General features: G+C 39.7%; 1 pseudogene; it reads left to right on the top strand.

Moving 5' to 3' along the window:
• The first annotated feature begins 389 nt into the window (after positions 1–389).
• LOC131676346 (dnaJ homolog subfamily B member 3-like) lies at positions 390–1,464 on the top strand (annotated as a pseudogene).
• The last annotated feature ends 3,900 nt before the right edge of the window (positions 1,465–5,364 follow it).

The following is a 5,364-nucleotide window of genomic DNA, read 5'->3' as shown; positions in this document are numbered from 1 at the left end:
ACGGTAACCTGTTGTTGCGATCAGTTTAATTTGGTTTGTTTTGTTGCTGAATTACAAGGTTAGTTACAAAGCATTTTGATAATATATGGAAATTGATGACCTTTACACCCCATTCTAGGTGCGCACCAGTTGCAGCTGTTTCGCCCCGTCCGGCGATGGTCCAGCCTCGGCTGTCGGTACCTCAATGGCAACCACCAACCAGAGACTTGGATTAAAGACTAAAACGTCAGCCACGGCCGGTGGTGTTGTAATGGTCACAACGTTGGACATGCCTTTGGCGGAATATTCGGCGGTTCCGATTCGAAGGAGGCAGTTCCAGTAGCAGCCTGTCTTCGATTCTGCAATACCCTCCGGTTTGTGACGAGGCTAACACTCTGACAAGACCATGCTCGAGGGAGATAAAACGGTTCTGCTCCTGTGCCTAAGGACAGGCCGATTTGACCCTGCGCGAAGGTTTCAACGAGGCGCTCAGGTATAAGTAACAGAGTCCCGCAGAATAAGATACATAGCAAAATTAAGCAAAGAATAAGAGCTGGCAGCCGAAGCGAAGTATCATACATCATCACATGCAGAGAAGCAATATACAGAACGCAGCGTAATTCCTCAAAATTTTCGTAGCGGAATTTAGTCAACCGAAATTGTAGTCATCAGTCGAGAGAGAGAGAGAGAGAGAGAGAGAGAGAGACTGGTAACCTGGTCCTGGCAACCAGGAAGTCGAAATCTCGCAGCGGTTTTGCGTATCCCAAAGTGAAGTAGAGTGCGTTAAGTTATAACAAATATCGGTTAACAATGGTAGACTATTACAAACTGCCGGATGTGACCTGAACCACCACCGATGTGGAAATCAAAAAGGAAAAAAAACTAGCGCTACAATGGCACTCAGATAAAAATCCAAACAATCCAGCAGAATCGAATCGGTGATTTAAGGAGATCCCCGAAGCATATGAGGCGCTATCAGATGAGAAAAAACGTCGAATCTATGACCAGTACGGCAAGGAGGGTCTGATGGCCAACGGTTCCGAGCGGTACCACCATAACACATGGCACTGGCGGTACAGTGGCGGTGGTATCAACGACGAGTTTGATATCTTTGACAGATTCCCGTTTACGTTCCGCAACCCAGAGGAGGTGTTTAGGAAGTTCTTCGGTGGCTAACCGTTTGAGGAGTTTTTCAGGGTAACATACCACCATAATGGGCATCGGTCGAATGAAATCAGCAATGGACCGCGACTTTCACACACGCAGAACGTAATCAGATCGCCTTTTACGCCACCCTTCGTGAACTTCAACCTGGATCCAATGGCGCACCGAGGTGGCGGTGGCGGTTTCACCTCGTCATCGGAGTTTAGCGTCGGCAGTGGTCCGGTGAAGCGGACGTCCACCTCGATAAAAAAAATCTATTTACTTATTGCTAATACTTGACTACCATGAAAAATCATTCATGCAAGGTAAATAAATAAACAAAGCGATCATCACATACTAAAACGTCCAAATTTTCTGCTTCTTAACACCGGTGCTAAGCAGTGTCCGAACATTAAACACACTTCTCTCAAAAAATATTTTTCCGACCAATTCTTCAGTGATTTAGCAGGGTAGGTAACATTCAAGTATAATCTGGCAGATTTTACATTTTATTTACCTTTGAATCGATAAAAAGTGATGCGCACTGTTTGGAACCGAGGATAATCGATAACGCAAAGGTTAACTTTCCGGTTGATTGGCAACGACTAAAGGCTAGTTTACAGTTATTAAAACGTGTCACGGGATTTGGGTCGCTGTGTATTTAAAATGCAGCTAGGGATCCCATGACGGGAAATGAGTCATTAAAATGAGTTTTCCTGAAGTGTAAACCCAACCGCGGGAAACATCACGGGATTTTAAAACTCTTCACAAAGAAATCCGGCCGGGAACAATTTCAACACAAATTGTTTCCGACGGGGAAAATAGTATTTTTATAAGGTTTGCAATTTGCCGCAAGTTTGATACTGTTTGTATTTTTAAGGAGCAGAGTTTTGGTTTGACAGTTTGGAGATCTCGACGGGAAATTTTCCCTGATCAAATCCTGTGACCCATTTCTCGAACTGTAAACCAAACTTAAGGACATTCGTAGCGTATACGTTCAGCTTATCAGGGGGAAACAGTAATAGAAATAAAAAGATCCGTTCACCGATGGTATTTCCGGTCGGAAGTGATTGAAATTGTTGCTCAGAACTCAATATATCTCCGTGAATCCAAACTAGTGCGCTATCGAAGCAACGGACAAGTGTAAAGTATGTTGATTTTCTTTCAAGGAGCATCGAAAGTATTCACTCAAGCGAAAAATAATGTTTTTGACAGATATATGAATGAATTATTTTAGCATCAGTGATGCCAGGCAAGGATAGGAAGAATCGCATCGTTTTTCGCTCACTCAAAGCTCATGCGCACTCACCTACCTCCGATGCTTTATTCTGTTTTTCTTGTTTATGAGTGTGCATCTGTTGAGCGCCCGATCGGCCAAAGCCAAGTGAATATGGTATCTCACATGTTCGTATTTTTTCAATCTTACTCACCTTGGATCGCTTCAATTTAGGTTCTTTCCGATACATGTTCGGAATTGTATCCGAACTATGATGATCGGATCCGTTCGGCAATGCGATTCTTCCTCAAAAATTTGGATCGCGATCTATGTTCGCCTAAATCGAAAATCGATTCGATTCCCACCGCATGCGAGCGGGAGCGGTGCTTGCGATTGTTTGCATTGACGCTGCCGCGGTGTTTTGTATCGATGGAGTGGTGTAGTGCCAGTCGAGTGCATGTGCGTGTTTGTAATTTGCTAAGCGAGCAGATTGTCCCTTTGTATATCGTTCATATTCCACATAGGTAAAAATAAATAGCGAACTTTACGCGTTCAATATTTTGTTATACCACAATGGATTATTGAACGCTTAAGAGCCGCTAATCATTAACAGACTTTGGAGTTTTTGTTTTCAAGACAGTTTGATGTTTTGCATAATTTGTAGTATGATAGTACAGTAAGTTGACTTTTTGGCCAAGCCGGGGTGCGTGGAATCGGTTTCTTTCACTAGGCTGTTCACAGTGATGTCATGTGGATCTAATTCGGAATGACGAGCGGTCAAGAATGGATTTGGAACGTGATGTTCCGGGTACGACGATTTATCCATCTATTCTAAATATTGTTTTCCCGATGTTTTGATTGCTTATACTTTTTGTGGTGCTTTTTGTTTTTCCTGCTGTCAATCATCATATATACTAGTAAAGAATGTTTGATCTTGTTTGTGTTCCATATTAGCGGTCTTTACACGTTCAGTTGTTTTGTCAATACTGGAGCGTATTGACAAGGTTTTTCAGCGTGTAATGGAATGGTGGAAGTATTGACGATATGTGTTTTTTATGTTTCTTGGTGGCTGTTCAATGATAGTACAGTAAGATTCCGTTTTTGGCACGTTCCGATTTTTGCATGCTCCCTTTTCGGTACACTCAGATTTTGGCAACAAATGGGTTCCGTTTTTGGCAACATTATTGTTGTACATAAAAGGTCTTTTAAAAATGTGCAATAGATATTTTTGTATCAATTGATATCACATTTTACTTTATTTCCAAACATGGGATTACCCTCAAAGGCGCAAATAATTTTTTTTAAACTTTTGTGAAAATTGTTTCATAGTTTCAATACATTACTGTGATAATTTTGAGATGTTTTGCGTAATATTGTTTTAAAACAGCGTTAAGGGTTAACTATATTTTATGCTATACGTGTTATATTTTTTTATCACAATGCATAGAAATGTATTATTTATGTATAATATAACTGGTAACAGTGTAACTAGTGTCTGACGGAATCAATTTTTATAGTAAGAACCAAAGTCTGTGCACTTTAGGAGTCAAATACGCAATGCGCTACACTGGATAACAAGACTATTTCTGGAGAAAATTTTCAAAAGAACCTTTTGTTTGGACAGTGATTTTTACAACAAAAATGGTTTTCTTCAAACCTAAATATCTTCAGGCATTACAATTCGATTTTCAATCTATCGAACTCGGTCACTAAAAACATGACGACAGTAACGCACCGGGTGGAGATATCCCAATTAGCTTCGACAACGTTAGTGATTTTTGTTGAACGCTAAAGATGGACGTCTGTTCTCTGTGGTATGTGCTTCTCTTTCAGTAATAAGCTACTACTTAATGTTTACTTTCCGAAGCACAATAGAATTCCTCTAGAATCTTTGCAAAAATCAAGTTGCTTGGAAAAGATAGCCGAAGACTGTCCAAATTGATAGTATTTATAAGTTCTTCAGTTCTACGCATTTCTGTGTCGTAAGTGCCCCAGCTATCGCAATGAACACCATTCTCAGCAGATAGCTAAGCTTTTACAGGATTGTCATCACTTCTTCCATCTGACACCACACAAGAACATTATTAAACAATTTTTTATATAAACTCAAACATGTAATTCGGTTTGAGACCCCAAGTTTTCCTAACAGCTTTTCTGTATTGTCTGAAGGCTTTTCACATTCTTTTGGGTCTGACCCTAATGAGAACAGTTTAGTTTAAATTCTAATATAATTCACACAATACTCACAATCATAGAATTGCGACCTGGATTAAAATTCGCATCTTCGTAAAATTAACCATGTAACATTTTTCAAATTTGAATCTTAGGAAAGTATCTTTAACCAATTTTCTCTGAAAGTATTATATAACATGGGGTCTATTATTAATATTCGATTCAAACTCAACTGATCTTGTCCGATTCAGAAATTCCAATCGATATGAAAATACTGTGACTGTGATTTTAAACAATTTGAGGCGGATCGAAATGTTGTTGGCCAGTTATTATGATTGGAAAAATATATGGCTACGAAAGTTGCACACGTTTTCCATCCCCGGTTTTTGAATGATGTCTATGAACAAATGCATTCACACCGATCACTCGAAACCTTTCATGCTAAACTTTTTTTTTGATTTGTTTGTATCAAAAAACACTAAAAACCTCTGATTATCAAGAGTGATGCTTCTATCAGAGTGCTATGGCCTACCCAATTGTTCAATAGCCCATAGCACAGGAAAGATAGACAAAGATAGTCTACATTTATGTGCTTTTATCAGTTTTCAATAATAATGCAATAACGAAAATATCTACAAATTTCATGTTCACTGCTAACTGAAAATGTCCCTGGAAGCACTGCTCCAGCGGAATCCTTTCAGACTAATATCAATAACTGCAATGCCATAGATAATACAACTGTAAGCGCATACATGAATGGTTATAGTCCCAGTTACTAGCCTTATCTATTTTTGTGAACGTTGCGTGAAACAAACACCAATAGTTACTCCGCCAGAACGGTGATCCTTGTTACT

This window comes from Topomyia yanbarensis, chromosome 1 (assembly GCF_030247195.1).
Source record: "Topomyia yanbarensis strain Yona2022 chromosome 1, ASM3024719v1, whole genome shotgun sequence".
Taxonomy (NCBI): domain Eukaryota; kingdom Metazoa; phylum Arthropoda; class Insecta; order Diptera; family Culicidae; genus Topomyia; species Topomyia yanbarensis.
Note: the sequence above shows the minus strand (reverse complement) of the source record. Positions and strands in the feature narration are given on the sequence as shown.